Below are 19783 nucleotides of genomic sequence, written 5' to 3'. Positions count from 1 at the left end.
ACCTTGTAACTGTGCATGTTTGACTCGTGTGTGACTGACAGCAGCTCACATCCCCTCAGTGCTCAGGCTCATGTCATGGAGATGAAGCAGAGGTCCTAATAGTCACTGGATTCCAGGAGGATGATGACAAATTGCAGTGAGGACACTCCATAGATTTTCCCATTGCCTCTGTGAGTGTCTGACTCCTGTCTGGCTGAGGGCAGCTCACTTACACTCTGTGATCAGGGTCATATCATAGAGATGCAGCTATGAAGCTTTAAATGCATCTGACCCTTTGTCAGCCTTCAGCACCTGATCCCCTCAGGAGCACAGCATCACCTGACACAGATGCTGACAAGATGGGGGTCAGCCCCACCTTAAAGGTGCTGAGAGCACACAGAGAGAATGATGGAACTCCATGACGCCTGCCCACTACATTCTGGCAGCAATGACCAGTACCATCGAGGTGCAGGCATCAGTAATGTGTCCAATGAGTGTGAGGCTGGACCATCACTTTGGTCTGAAGGTTACACACTGCAAAGGGGAGAGGCCCTGGACTGAGAAACCTGCCTTTATCTTGTGCAAGAACCAAGGTTTCACATCTGAACAACACAAATGCTGCTCATCATAACAACGAGGCATAGATAAGGAGATATTCTTGTTAGTTTATTGACAATAATGAACATTATGTACAAGTGATTAACTCCTGTGCCCAAGTTGGGCAACTACATCTTCTTAACCTTCCTAACCCTGTCTTGGTGCTCCCCAAAATCCACTGTGAAGGTGGAGGCAGCCTGATGACCTTGACGTGTGTCCTCTGGAGCACTGAGAGCTGGAGGGCCCCAGCCTGCTCTCAGGTCCTGCTGTGTGGCAGTGGCACTCTCCTCGGCCTGTGGAGCTGGAGATGCTGGGGTCAAAGGAAGAGGGGACTCAGATGGGCCGGATGCTCCCAGAGTCACCTGGGTGGATGGTTCTGGGGTGTGCACCTGCTGATCCTCCCCCTAAGGGTGCGCAAGGGTCCCTGGCTGACTCCTTGAGGAGTAGAAGAAGCTGGAGTGAGATCGAGCTGGCCCACACTCAACTACGGCGTCAGTGATAGAGTTCAGTCCACGCAACAGTGCAGGATCGATGTCCTGGACCAAGGTCATTGCTACCAGTGTTGACCTCGATGTGTTGACATGCCGGAGTTAGCACCTCAGACTGAAGCTGGAGGGACTCCTCCATAATGCCTTATAATCTGAGGAACCCATATCCCTTCTTGATGCTCCTGAACTTGCCTTTGCGGCTCCAGCAACTGAGTATGACCGAGTCAAGAGGCTCCTCATCTGACTCGGACTTAGCAAACTCCTGGCCTCCAGCAGTCTTCCGATTGCCGGAAACCTGGGAAGTTCCTGCCCCTGCCTGCTGTAGATCAGACAGTGCGATCTGGTCACCAGATTGTGACCCCGAGGCTACTCTTGAACGAGGTCCCTTTGAAATGTCTGTCTCTGTGCTGCTGGAGGGTGTGGGTGACGTTTTGATGGGTCTTCAATGAGGGTTTCATCAGATTCTTCTTCTGAGGTGTCTTCAGGACTTGAATTGAGGACCAGGCTGTGGTTGAGATCCCTGTGGATGTGTGATGGGTTTGTGAGTATGTGGGTTGAGAGTGATGAGAAGAGTGACTTACCCTGGTGGAATGGAGATCATTCATCCTCTTTTGGCACTAGGTAGCTGGCTTCTTTTGCAGGGCTTTGCCACCTCCTCCAATGCTGGATTGGTGACCTTGCTTGAAGAAGGGTCATACAGATTCGAAAAGTTAACTCTGCTTCTCTCTGCACAGATGCTGTTAGAGCTGCTGAGCTTTTCCAGCTTTTTCTGTTTTTGTTTCTTCATTACCCAATTAGATGATTCTTAACTGACAGACAAACAGTTTTATCCCCATATCCATTATTTTTATAACGGGTAGACAAAAATGTTCATTTTGTTGAGAGAACATAGCTTTTAATATCGCTAGGATTTTTCTCCCAGGTTGCTCATAGTAGTATTTTGGAGGTTAATCTTGAATTCCTGGAGATTCCACGTCAATCCTGGAGGGTTGGCAATCCAATAATCTGGATGCACTGGCCAACAATCTCCACCTTTCCTGCATTCTCAGTGTTGAAAGCACTACTCCTGCTCCAACTTGTTCCTTCACAGGATCTCAAAACCACGAAAATCCTTCCTGCCCTCAGTCTTTCCTGCATCTGCAATCTGCAGGTTTTTAAAACCCAAGGTTTGCGTGAAATGATCAAGACCATGCACTCTTCTCTCCCACACTTTTCAAACTCAGTAACCTCCTGCACTGCTGACCTTGGACTTCACTTTAGCTCCAGATATATAAAGAAAACAATGTTCTTCATTCATTTTCTATTGACCCTGTTTCACTTGTGGTCACTCTCAGGGCTAGTGCAATATTCGCTGTGGAATGTTGAGGCAGGGCACAGCCGTTCTCCACAGTTCCACCCTCAAGCACTTCCCCCTGTGGACTGGAGGAAAAATGCTGCAGAACTGAAAGCTGCTGTGGTTTAATAGAGATCTGTGCACGCTGGCCAACCCTGCCTGCTAATTATATCCTTTAGCTTCCTCTCACTGGAGACTGAGGAATGGAACGGAAATATAAATGGTGGGGCGACAAATGGAAACCAAGGGAAACAGAGAGCAATGGTTCTGTTGAGGGCAAGAAATGAGGAGGAGCTGGTATTTCAATGCCCTTAAAACATGCTATGGGAATCACTGCCTCTTGAGTGACCAATGGAGGCATTTTCTACTTATACATGGAACGTTAATGTTGAGTCATCCCGGTATGTGGGTACATGTGTCTTGTACCTTTCAATCATTGTCCACCCCCACCCCTCTGCACTAGGTAGTGCGATATGTGAGGGAACTTTCTGCTTCTGTGCACTCGGCATCTGCATATCAGCGAACTGTCAGCCTCTAGCTTGTGATTATTTTTGTCCATTAAAGTTAATAGATGGAAAATTACCACTTTGGAGGTGCACAATGTCTAAAGTAGGAAACTTCCTTGTGGTTCTAAGGGAGTAATCCCAGTTGCCAGTCACCTATTTCTCACCTGACTCCAGTGAGGGCTGCTTCCATGTGCAAATTGTAGGAGTTCCCCCTCACTTGGACCAGATATTAAACAGCTTAACTGGCTTTGCTGAAAGGAATTGCCCAAAGCTATTCAAAACACAGCCAAGTTGATATTTTATTTTTATGTTTGGCAGGGTCAGGTAACTCTCTTGGTTGTAACGCTCTTTCTCTGATGCTCGGTCTGCTAGCCTGTAAGGCTTCCAGATCATACGCCTCCACCACCTGCAGATAACTCATTTACAAGAGGGTTCTGAAAGGGAGCACCAAATATGCCATTCAATAGGATCTTCTCAAAACAGCCAAAATGCTCAGTATGCTTTTATCCATGAAAGTATTTGAAAGAAGAAAGGGCCAAGTATCCAGAGAACTGAATGAATAAACATCTCAATGGCTTTACCTTCACAATCTGAAACCCCCATGTCACACTGTACCCAAGCAGTGCTGAGAATTTTCACTACACTTTTTTTCATTAAGGCAGCTTGTTCACGGTCTACAGCTGCACTGGGACAGGAAAGTGGGTCACAGACCTTGCTAAGGTTACAAGCACGGTTGAATTTTAACTGCCCCCTAGCAATTAAGCCCCTCAGTTGTAACAAACCACTACCAAAGAAAAGACTGCAGTGGTTCAAGAAGGCAATCACCAACTTCTCAGCCCAACCAGGGATGGACTATAAACTGGGCTGAGAAGACAACATTAAAGAAAAGAAAAATCATTTTCAGGATGCGAGCATGGCTGACATTAATCGCCCATCCCCAGATGTCCTTGAGAAAGAGGATGTGGGCCAACTTCTTGAACTGTTACTACTCATATGGTGAAGGTACTTGCACTCTGCTATTCAGTGGCAGTTCTAGGATTTTCACCCAACAACAATGAAGGAACATTGATAGATGTCCAAGCGGGATTGTTTGTGACTTTGGAGATAACGGCATTCCCATGCACTATGGCCATGTCCTTCCAGGTGTTGGAGGTCACAGTTTGGGAAGCGCTGACAAGGAATACTTGGCAACTTGCTGCAGTGCGCCCTGTAGATAGTACATTGGTAATGGATGTTTAAGCTGATGCATGAGGTGCTTTACAATCAGATTTTTCTGTCCTGGATGGTATTGCATTACTAGAGTTTTCTTGCAGCTGCACCATCCAGATAAGTGGAGAGTATTCCATCACACTCCTGGTTTGTGCCTTGAAGATGCTGGAGGGGTTTTGCAGAGTCAGGAGGGGAGTTCAGAATATGAATGTGAAATTAGACAGTCTAAGTGATTTAGAGAATATGGGGTCAGAAGATCAGCTTAGGCTTAAATACATTGTGAACAATCTGGTATAACGGCCAGGGAAGGGTTTGGAATTGATGGCTAGCAAATAGAGATTGTCAGAGGGACCAGAAATGGATATCAGACAGACAGCCTGAAAATGTAAGAGAAATTGAAGGGTTGAGAGACGTAGTGGTGAGCGTGCCTTCGGTATACATGTGGAACCCTGACATTGTGTTTTCAGATAATGTAATCGAGGAGCAGCATCGCGCCTGGAAATAAGAAAGAGCCAATGATAGTTCCTTGGGACTCTCCAGATGTAACGGGGCAGGAATAGGAAGAAAAGCCATTGCAGGAGACAACTGTATAGATACAAATTGTACTAAGCGAGGGCAGTCTCACTCTGTTAGGCAACTGAAAAGAGGTGTTGGAGGGGGATGGTATAGTCAACTGTGTCCAAGTCTGCACACAAGTTGAGCAGGATGAAGAAGGATAGGGTACCACAGTCACAGTCAGATAGAATATCATTTGTGGCTTTAATTAAGAATGTTTCTGTGCTGTGGCTGGAGTGCAAACCAGGTTGCAGAGATGCAAATATAGAGTTATGGGAAGGATCGGTATGGATTTGTGAGTTGACTAGAGGTTGAAGGACATTGGAGCGGAATGGGAGGCTGAATATGGGCAGTATTGAGCAGAAGGGAAGGATGTTGCAGAGGCTGAAAGGATAGCCTCAATCTTTGTGACAAAGAAGTGGATGAGCTCCTCACAATAGAACCTGAACATGTTGGAGTGAGATGAGAGGGCACTTCCCTTATATTTCATCTTAACGATCTAACCTTTTTTGCATTACTTCAAGATTTTCTAAAATCCAATTGATCTTTTTGAATTGCTATGTTTGGCATAATCTTCCTGTTAGGTTGCACTTTCATTTTAGCTTCCCTGTTCACCAGGAATGTTCAGGCTTTCCAGTACCATCTTCACTTCTGGTAGGAATATGTCTAGCTTGTACGCTAATCTGTGAAGGGTTAACTCTAACGCTGCTCTAACAATAGCTATTGTACCACGTGTGTAAGGAGCTATATAATAATGTCACACAGAAGAGAGTGAGGGGAATCTGGGAGACAAACAGCGGGTCTGTCCTAGTGCTTTGTAATCCTGTACATAGTTAAGTATTTGGACAAAGGTTACTTTGAAAAAGGATCATCGCCTCCAGCCAGATCTCTTGCCAAAAGTAAGATGCCCAATATCTTCCAAGATGGCTCAACAATAACAGATGATGCCAGCAGTGATCAGACCCACAGAAAAACCAGTGTTAAATGGCAGGAAGCAGCCTGAGGAGAAGTCCAGCAACAGTAGAGAGCAGTGAGTGAAGGATTTGGAGGCCTACCCAGTAAACGGGCCCGAAAGGGAAGCCATGAGGACAGCCCAGTGACTAACACAGGAAGCAGCGTGGGACATGGGAACCTCCACCCAGGGTGAGCAATGAATTCTAACCTACCTCTCCCAGAATCATTCCAGTCAATGGAAGGCCACAAACAGGCTGAGAAATGGCAAAACTGGAGAAAGTGTTTCAGGCTATCAAAATGCTTCGGGTCTATTGAGTAAGGTTAAAAAGGACCAGGTTAGTACCTTATTGTTTGCTGTTGGTAGCATCGCAGACGACATGTTGGCTAGGCAGGAGGTGAGGAAGGAGACAGATGTCTTCAGAGCCTTTGAGCCTTTTTAGCCTTCATCAAAACATCATCATAGAGAAGGCAAAAATTCTACCATCAAAATCAAAGACCTGGAGAAGGAATCGATTGACTTATAAATGATCTCTATTGTTTGGTTGATATTTTTGAGTATGGAAGATTATAAGGTGATTTAATAAGAGACAGGATATTGACGGTGTTTTGGAAGAAACCTTGTCAGACCATCTACAATCTAGAGAGGACTTGACGCTGAGCAAAGCAGTACAACTGGCTACGCAGGCTGAGGAGTGAAAGCAAAACAAAGTGTTTGTAAGGGGTGAGCGACAAATCCCTTGGGAAAAACCATTTGAAGCCATTCAGTTTATTGGGCGCAAAGCCAAAAGTGCATTGCAGCAGCAACCAGGGAAGTAAGGAAATAAGCGTCTTACTCTAAAGAGCGCCAAACGCCATTTTACAATGTCCCCGCTCTGGCGGGAAGGAGGTCCACAGGTGCAAAGGATGTCCCACCCAAACAGCAGAATGTCATGGAAGCGGCAAAGTCAGTCATTTAAAACAGTGCGTCATGCAAAGCAAAAAGAAAAATCTTTTAGAGGAAGCTCTATACAAAAAGTACAGGAACCAGACAGCCAGGAAATCACTTTCCTCTGAAATCAAAGAGAATGAAAGCCAAATACTGGAGCGCTAACATTGGAGTCAATGGGCATCACACAGAATGTAAATTAGACAGAGAAGCTGGAGTCTCAGTTCTGCCTGTTGGAGTTAAGTGGCTGCAAAAGGTAACTCTGCAACCTTCATCAATCCAATTTCAAGGTCCAAGAGGAGTCAAGGTAAAAGTCAAAGGTCAGCTTGATGCACCATTGTGGACAGGATTTTCAGCCCAGCATGCAGGCGTGTGTCTGACACACACCAGCGTGAAATAGCACGTGATGACATCAGACGAGCGTCCCGACATCATCAGGGCACTCGTGAGCTACTGCAGTCACCGGGAGCGTGCGAGAGTCGGCAGCAGTATGTCCACTGACAATTAAGAGGCTGTTAAACCCATTGATCAATTAATTGAAGTGAATTTTCCCCTGCCCGTCCATCCTTACAGTTGGCAGGGGGTGAATAGGCCCAACCGGCCTTTGCATTTCTTTGCGAAACCTCATCCATGGGCAGGATGAGGTTTTGAACAGGTAATTAAAAAAATTTAAAATGTTAATACTCATTGTTAATGTTTCCCTGCTCATGTGACAGAAAGTCACCTGAGGGGACATGTTTTCCTTATTGTTAAGATCTTTATTTTTAATGTTAAAAATCTTCAGCTCCCTGAGGCAGCTCTGTGCCTTCAGAGAGCTGTCAGTGCGTGCACCTCCTGCCCAATTACCTGTGCCCAATTGCCTTCATGGATTTTCTCCTGTGCCTGTCTCACCCGACATTCCAACTCAGGCTGGGTGATATCTGGGCAGCGCAGCCAGTCCCCGAGGCTCAGTGTCGGAGTCCAGCTCCATCAAACTGAAGCAGGACATGCCACCTTCTTTACAGGCAGTAGCTGCTGTAAACCAGGTAAGTTATAGGTTCCATTGAAGTTGACAGGCCAGGGACAAGTTAAGAGTCTAAGGTAAGTGGATAGGATTTGGGGGGTGTGGGGGATCATGGTCAGGGGGTGGGAGGGGAGAGGAGGGGTAGTAGGAGGTTGGAGGTGAGGGGGTCGTACCTTGGGGGTGTGGTGGAAATCAGAGGTCGGGGGTCGGAGGTCGGGGGTAGGGGGGTTTGGAGATTGGGAGTTGGGGAATGTTGGACCTTGGGGGAGCGTTTGGGGTTGTCGGACCTCAAGGGAGGGGCTAGGAAGAGTCAGACCTTGGGGAGAGTGAGTGGGGGCTAGGGGGCCAAAGGTCAGGGTAGAGGGTCGGACCTCGGGTGTGTGTGGGAGGTGTCTGAGGTTGAGGGGGGATGGTCGAGGATGGAGATGGATCAGAGGTGGGGAGTGGGGTGTTGGTGAGTCAAGCTGGGAGGATTTTGGCCGGGTCAGGGGGTTTGGGTCGGATCGGGGAGGTTCGGGTCAGGTTGGTGGGGGGTGTTGGGTCAGGGTGGGGGTGAGTTGGGCCCCCGGGGAGAGGAGGATTCCCATGCGGGTAGGGGGAAATCCCATGTGGGCTCGTGGGGATGGGGAATATCATTGGGGGGGGGGTTGGTCGGGGGTGGAGGGTGGAGAGAATCCCACGGTGGGTCGGGGATGTGGCAGGAATCCCATCCGGGGGGCGGTTTCGGTCTGTGTCCATAGGTAAGTAGTAGGGGCTGTTATATTTTTATTGACCCAAGAGCAAGCACAAGATGGAAACGTGCAAGATCTTATATTTGGAAGGGTTTGAGTTTCAAAGGTATGTGAGAACGATGGGACAAAGATGAAAGAAAAAATGGTATGTTATAGTTACTGTTGACATGTATTGAGGTAGAGAAAGTAGAGATAGCTGTTGAGCTTGATAGCTGTCGAGCCGTTAAGCTGGAGATTTCTGGAGCAGTTTGAGGTGTTGAGAGGTTTTGAGCTGCAGCAAGCAGTTTGATTCCAAAGTGAATTCCATAGCAAAGTGGAAGAGGCTACAGGTCATGCGGTGCACCTTTACTGAAATTACAGCAACCTGCATTCTGTGATATTATTGGGTTCCATATTTAAATATCTATAAGGGAGAGTTGCCTGGAAAATGTTTACTTTTGGGTTTGACCAAGTAGAGAGTTTTGGGGAGAATGTTTTGTAAGACTAACCTTCATTGTGGAACTGTAATCTTGTGTGCTTAAGTTTTCATTTTTTTAAATAAAACTTTTACTTTTAATTTTTAAAAACCCGTGAGCATTACTGAACCTCTTACTGCTGAGATTGGTAGGTCTTCTTCTCCTTATTAGAATATAAAATAAAGGCTGTGGCCTGTAAGCCAAGTTTCCCTCTGGGATTTGGTTTGTGCAGCAATTAACACTGACTATGGTCATAACATAGCTCCAGGGGATTTATCAACTTTCAGTCCCATTAATTTCTCTGGCACTACTTTTTTGTTAATACCAATTTCTTATAGATCCTCAATCTCATTAGTCCCTTGGCTCCCCAATATTTCAAGGAGGTTTCTCGTATCTTCCTGCATGAAGACAGGCAAAATGTTTGTTTAGTTTCTCTGCCATTTCCTTATTGCCCATTATAAATTCTCCATTTTCTGCCAGTAATGGGCTCCCATTTGTCTTTACTAACCTATTCCTTTTAAATACCTATCAAAGCTTTTGTAGTCTATTTTATGTTCCTTAATTTCATAGTCTATGTTATCTTTCTTTATCAATTTCCTGATTCTCTTTTGTTGAACTTTAAAATGCTTCCAATCCTCAGACTTACTGCCTTTTTAGTAACTTTATAAGCCTCTTCCTTTGTCTGATAGAATCCTTAACTTCTCTTGTTAGCCATGGTTGGATCACTTTTCCTGCTGGCTTTTTGTACCTTAAAGGAATTTAAATTTGTTGAAAACCACATATCAACTCTTTAAATGCTAGCCATTACTGGTCTGCCTTCATACTTTTTAATCTAGTTCCCCAATCCACCTCAGCCAACTTGCCCCGCATACCTTCGTAGTTTCCTTTGTTTAGATTAAAGGCCCTAGTTTCAGATAGAACTACATCACTTTCAAACTTCATGTAAAATTCTAACATATAATGGTCACTCTTCCTTAACGTCTCCTTTACAACAAGATTATTAATTAGCCCTTTCTCATTGCACAATACTGGATCTAAAATAGCCCGTTCTTTAGTAGGTTCCTCATCATACTGTTCTGGAACACCTTCGCATAAACATTCCTGGAATTCATCCTCCTCAGCATTAGTGCTAACTAGGCTTACCCAGTGTATATGTAGATTGAAGTTTCCCATGATTACTGTATTATCCTTGTTACATGCACCTCTAATTTCCTGATATGTACCATGTCTTACGTTACCATCAATATTTGGTGGCCTATAAACAACTCCTACCAAAGTTTTCTGCCCCTTGCTGTTTCTTAGCTCCACCCAAACTGATTCTACATCTTGATCTTCCAATCTAAGACCCTCTCTCACTGATTAATAGTTCGAACCCACCTCCTTTTCCTTTTTGCCTCTCCTTCCTAAATACCGAATACACTTTCAGTTCCCAGTCTTGGTCACCCTGCAACCATATCTCCATAATGGCAATTGGATCATACCTGTTTACTTCTATGTGTGCTGTCATTTCACCTACCTTGTTGAGAAGGCTGTGTGCATTCAGGCAGAGTGCCTTTAATTCTGACTTACTATTTTCACAATCTCTAGCCTTAACTGCTGGCGCACTTTTATGTTTGTACGCACTGTCCCTTCCTGACACACTTTGATAACCATTTCCCTTATTGCTATCCTGCTCTCTTGCCTTCTCCTCTCTCTTTAGTCTATCACATCTTCCCACAATCCCAGTTTTTAGTTTAAAGCGCTCTCTATGATACCCTGGTTATACGACTCACTCGAAGGCTGGTCCCAGCACTGTTGAGGTGAAGACTATCCCAACAACACAGCTTCCACTGTCCCCAATACTGATGCCAGTACCCAGGAATCGAAACCCATTTCTCCCACATCAATCTTTGAGCCATGCATTTAATTCTCTAATCTCATTTACCCTATGACAATTTGCTCATGGCTCATGTAATAATCCAGAGATTATTACCTTTGAGATTCTGCTTTTTAATTTAGCCCCTGGCTGCTCATAATCTCTAAGCAGAACCGCCTTCTTAGTCCTGCCTATGTCATTGACACCAATGTGGACCACAACCACTGGACCCTCCCCCTCCCACTCCCGGGGGAGGAGGTGGCATAGTGGCATTGTCACTGGACTGGTAATCTAGAAGACCCACGATAATGCTCTGGGGACCTGGGTTTGAATCCCACCACAACAGATGGTGGAATTTGAATTCAATTAAAATCTGGAATTAAAAATCTAATGATGACCATGGAACCATTGTTGATAGTCACAAAAACCCATCTGGTTCACTAATGTCCTTTAGAGAAAGGAAATCTGCTGTCCTTACTTCTCAACCACACAAGCAGTAAGCAACTTGTACCTCTTGGACAAAGTCAGGGGCTGAGACTCCTCCATCTCTACCTGCTGGTTCCCCTTACTGCCTGGCTAGTAATCATACCCTCCTGTCCCTATGTATGACTCTACACCCATGGCAATGTATTTGACTCTTAAATGCCCTCTGAACAAGGGCAATAAATGCTGGTCTAGCCACATCCCATGAATGAATAAAAATAAACTCCAAGTTCCTCTCCTGCCTAGATGTCCTTAACCAGGCAACACAGCTATCTGGACTCACAGTCTTGACTGCAAAGAGCGTATCTATCCCCCTGACGATACTGTCTCCTATCAGTACCACATTCCTCTTCGCTCCCCCCACTTGAATGGTATCATTCACCATGGTGCTATAGTCAGTCCGCTCATTCACCTTGCAGTGCTTCTCCTCATCCACACAGGTAGGTAGAACCTCGTACCTGTTGGACAAAGTCAGGGACTGAGACTCCTTCATCACTACCTGCTGATTCCCCTTACCTGCCTAATAGCAGTCAACCCTCCTGTCCCTGACCATTGACCAGCTCTAAAGTTCTGCCTAACCTAAGTGGAGTGACTATCTCCTGGAACCTCTGCAATGTCTGCAGCTCAGCAGCTCGGAGCTGAAGTTGCCCAAGCTGCAGATATGGTTGTCTGGGATTGCAGTGCATTCCACAGATTCCCGCATGCTGCAGTCACAGCACACCACCAGCCCTGACATTTCTGTCCAGCTTTATTTATTTAATTAGTCAATTAGTTAATAATTTACGCAGCTAAAGTAATAGAAAGTTGCACTCACCTAGCTTGGAGACAAGGAAGGAAACTCAACCACTGGACGCTGAAACAAAGTGAAAAAAAGAGCACCTCTCTTTGCCCATAATTCCCATCTGAACCAAATTCCAAACTCTTCACCTAATCTAACTTGCGGTCAGATGTAGTCTTGTGTCCGTGCACCCCTCCCTCCATGAATATTTTCCACACGCGGCTTTCCGGATTTGTCCACATCACAAGTTCACCAAGGTACCTTCAGGCAAACAGAGAATCCAAGAGAGGGCTATGTCCCATTAAAGGCCTCCTCAGAAAGTACAAAGATTTTGAGTTAGCCCTGTCCAGCTCCCACTCTACACCCGTTGAAAAACAGCTTTGCCCCCATGTGAATTTTAGATGGGCTGCAAGCTAAGAATCCAACTTCCTTCCCTTCCCCACACATTAACGCCAAGAGTCATGGTATAGGACATGGCCATGCCTGACTGAAGGAAGAAAATGAAAGAGCAGGACAAGCTCACACTTTCAACCAAGGACACAGGTCTCACAACCTGACCACACTTGAATGGGAGAGTTGGTGTGAATTAGGGACCAGCAGCGAGAAGGTACCATAAGGGAGAGATTGCAACAACCAAGATCACACCTTGGTCCAGGCAGAAACAGGGATCATCCAAAGGAATAGGAGTGCCTTGATTTCGATGAGCAAGAAGCTGCTGGGTGGGCCGTGTACCCTGATCTTCAGGAGGAACCTACAACCACAGAACAAGTAATGATGGAAGCAAGAAATGATGACCCTCGGAGAATGAGTTTGGAGCAAACAGTTCCTCAATAACCTTAAAAAGAACTCTGTATATGTTGGGGGAGATTGGTGAAACCAGCACAAAGATTATCCCTGTAAAAACAGAAACTTTGGGGGGAGCTGTAGGAGGCTGTTTACAAGCAGGTAGAGATAAAGATTGGGGGAGAGATGTAGAGTAAAGGGTTAACTCTAACACGACTCTAACAATAGCTACTGAGCATGTGCATTAGGTGCTATATAATACTGATGTCACACAGAAGAGAAGAGCAGCGAGAGATGAGCAGTGGCTCTGTCCTCGTGCTTTGTAATCTTGTACATAGTTAAGTATGTAAACAAAGGTTGCTTTGAAAAAGGATCTTTGACTCCAGCCAGATCTCTTGCTAAGAGTAAGACAACCAACATCTTCCAAAATGAAAACAGAATTACCTGGAAAAACTCAGCAGGTCTGGCAGCATCGGCGGAGAAGAAAAGAGTTGACGTTTCGAGTCCTCATGACCCTTCAACAGAACTTGAGTTCGAGTCCCAACTCAAGTTCTGTCGAAGGGTCATGAGGACTTGAAACGTCAACTCTTTTCTTCTCCGCCGATGCTGCCAGACCTGCTGAGTTTTTCCAGGTAATTCTGTTTTTGTTTTGGATTTCCAGCATCCGCAGTTTTTTTGTTTTTATCTTCCAAAATGACCCAACAATAGCAGATAACCATCTTCTGTTACAAAGTTCTCCATTGTTTGTCTGTTGTTCTTTCTGTAAACCTTTCTTCCCTATTTAACGAAGCTTGTTTCCCTTTTATCTCTTTGAAATTTATCTTTTACAGTAAAGTGCATGACTGTTCCTTCTCCTTTTCGAATTTGAAATTGAAACTAATTGTGTTATGTTTTCTGTTTCCGAGATTGTCCTCCTACTCATATATTACCCACATCCCCTATTTAATTATCCAAAATTAGGCCTAGCACCATCTTAATGGACTAAAACGTACTGAAACTAATGTGCTGAATGTAGTGTAGTCACATTTGGTTTTAGTCCAGCATTTCCCTTTGAAGCCAGCACATCTCCTACAGTGGCTTCTCCTTCCTTATCTAGATATTCACTTTGTTCTATCCTCGTCCTCCCTTATGTTTGTCTATATGTATCTCCTTAGCAACATTATCCATTGGCAGGAAATCAGCTTTCTTATGTATTATGAACACATCCAGCCCTGTGACTGAATTTCCCTCAACTCCATAACTGCTTGTCCAAGTTGTGCATAAGTCCCGGAGCTTTCTTGAGCTTAAGACTGCCAAAACAGAAGGAAGCCAGGGTTAGAAGTGCAGAGGATATTTGCTGGCGCTCTGATACCAAAGGAGGTTTCAGGAGTGGGAAAGAGCAAGCCGTAGAGGAATTTAGAGATGAGAAGATGTATTTCAAATTACATTCTATTGTGGATCTGGGAACCTATGGAGCTTTGGTATGGGGAGCAGAAATGACCCCAAGACAAGGTTCAGGGCAGGATGTGCAGCAGAGCTCTTTGGGTTATTTGGAGTTTATGATGGGTGGAGAATGGGAGACAGGACATTGAAAAACTTGAGCCGGAAGGTGACGAAGGTTTGGATAAGGGTTGCAGCAGTGACAAGTGGGGCATTGCAAGGTGATGTGACTGAAGAGGCAATAAGCAGTGATTCTAAAGTACAGCTTATGCTTTGGAATTGAACTTGTCGCCACTAAGGCTTGAAGGAAGCAGCAAGGAAGAGGATGGTTTTGAGCGGGCCAAGGAGCAATTTTTTTGATGATGGAAGCCTCACATGCTGCCTTCTGAGTCATAAAATAGGTCATGTGGTACTGCATCTGCAGTGAGGGGGCTGGGCATCACTTGGAAAAATTAATACAGGTTGGCCCTCAGCCTACTTTGTAAGGGGGCCAAAGGTATACCTGCAAATCTATTTTTTTCCTTCGAGGTCCAGGTTGCAACCTAAGCCTGGACCCATGGGTAGGTACTACTTCTGCCATTCAGTTAACCTGCATGACTTGGCACAGTGGTCTGCTTTTGTTCTGTTGGCCCAGGGCAAGGGAGTCCTGGCTTGGATGTCCATGACCCCAGCATAGCTACTGATCTTGTTTGAGGTGATCAAAGAACCTCACGAAACATGGCAGGGAGTTCACCAGAGGAGTACTGGATTTTTGGTCCCCCATTCCTATTCTTCCAATCTCCTGGCTGCACAGTTTTTTTTATTCATTCATGGGCTGTAGGCTTCGCTGGCTGGCCCAGCATTTATTGCCCATCCCTGGTTGACCTTGAGAAGGTGGTGGTGAGCTGCCTTCTTGAACCGCTGCAGTCCATGTGGTGTAGGTACACCCACAGCGCTGTTAGGGAGGGAATTCCAGGATTTTGACCCAGCGACAGTGAAGGAATGGTGATATATTTCCAAGCCAAGATGGTGAGTGACTTGGAGGGAACTTGCAGGTGGTGATGTTCCCATCTATCTGCTACCCTTGTCCTTCCAGATGGTTTTGGTCGTGTGTTTGGTGCTGTCTAAGGAGCCTTGGTGAATGCCCACAGTGCATCTTGTAAATGGTACATACTGCTGCTACTGTTCATTGGCGGTGGAGGGAGTGAATGTTGATTGTGGTGCCAATAAAGTGGGTTGCTTTGTCCTGGATGGTGTCAAGCTTCTTGAGTGTTGAGGAAGCTGCACTCATCCAGACAAGTGGAGTATTCCATCACACTCCTGACTTGTGCCTTGTAGATGGTGGACAGGCTTTGGGGATTCAGGAGGTGAGTTACTTGTCACAGGATTCCTAGCCTCTGACCTGCTCTTGTAGCCACAGTATTTATATGGCTAGTCCAGTTCAGTTTCACGTCATTGGAAACCCCAAGGATGTTGATAGTGGGGGATTCAGTGATGATAACGCCATTGAATGTCAAGGGGTGATGGTTAGATTCTCTCTTGTTGGAGGTGATCATTGCCTGACACTTGTATGGCATGAATGTTACTTGCCACTTGTCAGCTCAAACTAGACATTGTCCAGGTCTTGCTGCATTTGGATATGGACTGCTTCAGTATCTGAGGAGTCACGAATGGTGCTGAACATTGTGCAATCATCAGCGAACATCCCCACTTCTGACCTTATGATGGAAGGAAGGTCATTGATGAAGCAGCTGAAGATGATTGGGCCGAGGACACTACCCTGAGGAACTCCTGCAGTGATGTCCTGGAGCTGAGATGATTGACCTTCATGAACCACAACCAACTTGCTTTGTGTGAGGTATGACTCCAACCAGTGGAGTTTTTCCTGATTCCCAGTGACTCCAGTTTTGCAAGGGCTCCTTGATGCCACACTCGGTCAAATGCAGTCTAAATGTCAAGGTCAGTCACTCTCACCTCACCTCAGGAGTTCAGCTCTTTGTCCATGTTTGAACCAAGGCTGTAATGAGGTCAGAAGCTGAGTGGCCCTGGCAGAATCCAAACTGGGCGTAGTAAGCAGGTTATTGCTAAGCAAGTGCTGCTTGATAGCACTGCTGATGACCCCTTCCATTACTTTATCGAGATCGAGAGTAACTGAGGGACCGTAATTGGCCATGTTAGATTTGTCCTGCTTTTTGTGTACAGGATATAGCTGGGCAATTTTCCACACAGCCGTGTAGATGCCAGTGTTGTCGCTGTACTGGAACAGCTTTGTTAGGGGTGTGGCAAGTTCTGGAGCACAAGTCTTCAGTACGAATGCCGGAATATTGTCAGGGCCCATAGCCTTTGCAGTATCCAGTGCCTTCAGCCATTTCTTGATATTACGTGGAGTGAATCGAATTGGCTGAAGACTGGCATCTGTGATGCTGGGGACCTCCGGAGGAGGCCAAGATGGATCATCTACTCGGCACTGCCAGCTGAAGCTTGTAGCAAATGCTTCAGCCTTATCTTTTGCACTGATGTGCTGCACTCCCCCATCATTAAGGATGGGAGTATTTGTGGAGCCTGCTCCTCCAATGAGCTGTTTAATTGTCCACGACCATTCACGACTGGATATGACAGGAATGCAGAGCTTAGATCAGATCCGTTGATTGTGGAATCGCTTAGCTTGGTCTATCACGTATACCAACGTGCTGCCACCTCTACTGGGTCTGTCCTGCCGGTGGGACAGGGCATACCCAGGGATGGTAGTGGTGGTGCCCACGGTGTTAGCTGTAAGATATTATTCTGTGAAATTGACTATGTCAGTCCGCAGTTTTTTTGTTTTTATGTCAGGCTGTTACTTGACTAGTCTGTGAGACAGCTCTCCCAACTTTGGCACAAGCCCCTAGATGTTAATAAGGAGGACTTTGCAGGGTCGGCAGGGCTGAGTTTGCCGTTGTAGTTTCCGGTGCCTAGGTCAATGCCAGGTGGTCCTTCCGGTTTCATTCCTTTTTTGAGACTTTGTAGCGATTTGATACAACTGAGTGGCTTGTTAGGCCTGTTCCTGAAGGCAACATAATGGTCAGTTTATTTACGCAGAAACTAAAGAGAAGGCTTGTGGGTTGGTGATACCCAGATAGGAATACATTAGCTGCTAAATGTTTATAATACATATAAAGAGTCATTTCGGGCAAATATTCACAGAGAAGCAGGAGTTACAGGTGGAGGGGAGGGGGCATAATGTCAGAACCTTCGAGTAAAGCTTTTGCTGTTATTCATTGTTGTAAACTTCTCCTCTATTTGCTCCACCTTCCCAAGGATCTCTTCTATCCTGGAAAGAATTGTGTGTATATCCTCAGAACCATCTGGGTAAATGAAGTTCTCTGAGCCTCAATCGGAGTAATCAGTGCTCAGGCTGCCCTGTTGAAAAATGTAGAAAGTGTATTTAGCATAAACAGTGAATATTGACACCAATGAGTTGGAGGAGGAGCAGGACCCTAAAGCAACCGTTTATTTTATAACAGATAGAGTCTCTTCAAACAAAGTCTCCTGATAACAGCAGGACTATTTGTCCTGAAAAATGCAGCGAATGGAGGATAGTTAAAATCTAGAGATAAAAACAAAAAAACTGCGGATGCTGGAAATCCAAAACAAAAACAGAATTACCTGGAAAAACTCAGCAGGTCTGGCAGCATTGGCGGAGAAGAAAAGAGTTGACGTTTCGAGTCCTCATGACCCTTCGACAGAACAGGGTTCTGTCGAAGGGTCATGAGGACTCGAAACGTCAACTCTTTTCTTCTCCGCCGATGCTGCCAGACCTGCTGAGTTTTTCTAGGTAATAGTTAAAATCTATCCTATTCACGTGGTGCAGTCTCCAAGCGTGATTGAGGGGGGTATTAACCAATCAACTTCATTCTTGCCAGGACTTGCGGTGTAACCCTTATTTTCATTAGTTTTGACAGGAAATGATTAGAAATGGATGTTTATCTTTTCTCTTCCCCATACTGAGAAAGTTAATTTTCACATCTGAATTTGTTCTTACCCTTCCCCTATGTCACACAGTTCACTCCATTGCAATCTAGCAGGCAATGATCAAGAAATCTGTTCGCAGACTTCACCCAATGCTGCTTTGGAGTTGCTCATCCACTGTGCAGCTTGTCACATTGTCAGCCATGACTCATTGGTAGCACTGTCACCTCTGAGTAAGAAGGTTGTCAACTCATTCCCCACTCCAGGGCCTTGAGTATGTAATCGAGGCTGAAACTTCAGCACATTGCTGAGGGAGAACTGAACTGTCATCCTTCAGATCTGATGTTAATCTAATGCCGTCTCTGTCCCCGCATGTCAACTTAAAAGATGCTATTGCACTATTTCGAAGAAATACAATATTTTTCCCTGAACCAACACCAAAGTAAAATAGATTACCTGGTCATTTATCTAATTTTGTTAATGGAGCCATGTTGCACACACATTGGCTAGCCCACCTTCTCTACACTACAACTATGGCTATAAACTTCAAAAATACTTCATCAGCTACAAAATGTTTTTGGACATATTGAGGGCAGGCAATGTGCTATATAAGTGCAAGTTCTTTCTTTCTTTTTGCTTTAGCATTAAGCATGGCCACATTGTCCTCCATGGTGGAATGGACAATGTTTACCAACGAATGTTATTCCGTGGAGCAAACTGCCAGTATCCTTTGAACTGCGCCTCAGCATGAACTAACATATCCAGGAAAAGAGTGAATTATAGTTATTAGGTAAAAGGTAAGGATTCACTGTTGTGGCCTTGACACGTTTCATATGGAAATACTAAAAGTTGACGGAACTTTTTCTAGGCGCTAAGCAGTAGAAATTGGACATAAAACAAGCAAAACGAGGCCAACTTCAGGAACCAGAGAAGATTTACTAGACTAATTCCGGGAGTGGTTGGGTTGTCTTATGAGGAAAGGTTGGATAGGTTAGGCTTGTATCCACTGGAGTTTAGAAGAGTAAGAGGCGACTTGATCGAAATCTTCAAGATCCTGAGGGGCATTGACAAGGTGGATGTTTGCTGTTGTGGGGGAATCTAAAACTAGGGGTCACTGTTTAAAAATAAGGGATTGCTCATTTAAGACACAGATGAGTAGAAATGTTTTCTCCGTGAGCGTTGTGAGTCTTTGGAACTCTCTTCCTCAAAAGGCAGTGAAAGCAGAGTCTGAATATTTTTAAGGCAGAGCTAGATAGGTTCTTGATTAACAAGATGGTGAAAGGTTATCCGGAGTAGGCAGGAATGTGGAGTGGAGGTTACTGTTGGATCAACCATGATCTTATTGAATAGCGGAGCAGGCTCGAGGGGCTGAGTGGCCTACTCCTGCTCCTAATTCGTATGTTTGTACGTTTGTATGTAGTCAGTGATAAAAACAAAATGCTGGAAAAAGTCATCAGACCCAGCAGCATCTGTGGAGAGAGAAGCAGAGTTTCGAGTCCAATATGGTTCTGCATTGGAACTAGGGAGAGGTAGAAATGTGACAGGTTTTATGCTGTTGAATAAAGGCTTGAAAGGGTCCAGCTTTCCAATGACACCTAAAAAAATTTCCAACTCAAAACTTGCTTGGGCCGATTTCCAGGCGACTCTGGCAAAGTCATGATGCTCACAAAGTCATGATGGCTAATGCCTATTTTAGCTGATAGCAGGTCCAGGCAAATTTCTACCCCTTAGTTCTCAACTTAAGATTAGTCACCAGGCCCTCACTCACTATCCCTTGGTGCGAACTCCAGTTTCTCTTCAGAA

The sequence above is a fragment of the Carcharodon carcharias genome, chromosome 17 (assembly GCF_017639515.1).
Source record: "Carcharodon carcharias isolate sCarCar2 chromosome 17, sCarCar2.pri, whole genome shotgun sequence".
Taxonomy (NCBI): domain Eukaryota; kingdom Metazoa; phylum Chordata; class Chondrichthyes; order Lamniformes; family Lamnidae; genus Carcharodon; species Carcharodon carcharias.
The sequence above is the reverse complement of the archived record's forward strand: the minus strand, read 5'-3'. Positions refer to the sequence as shown.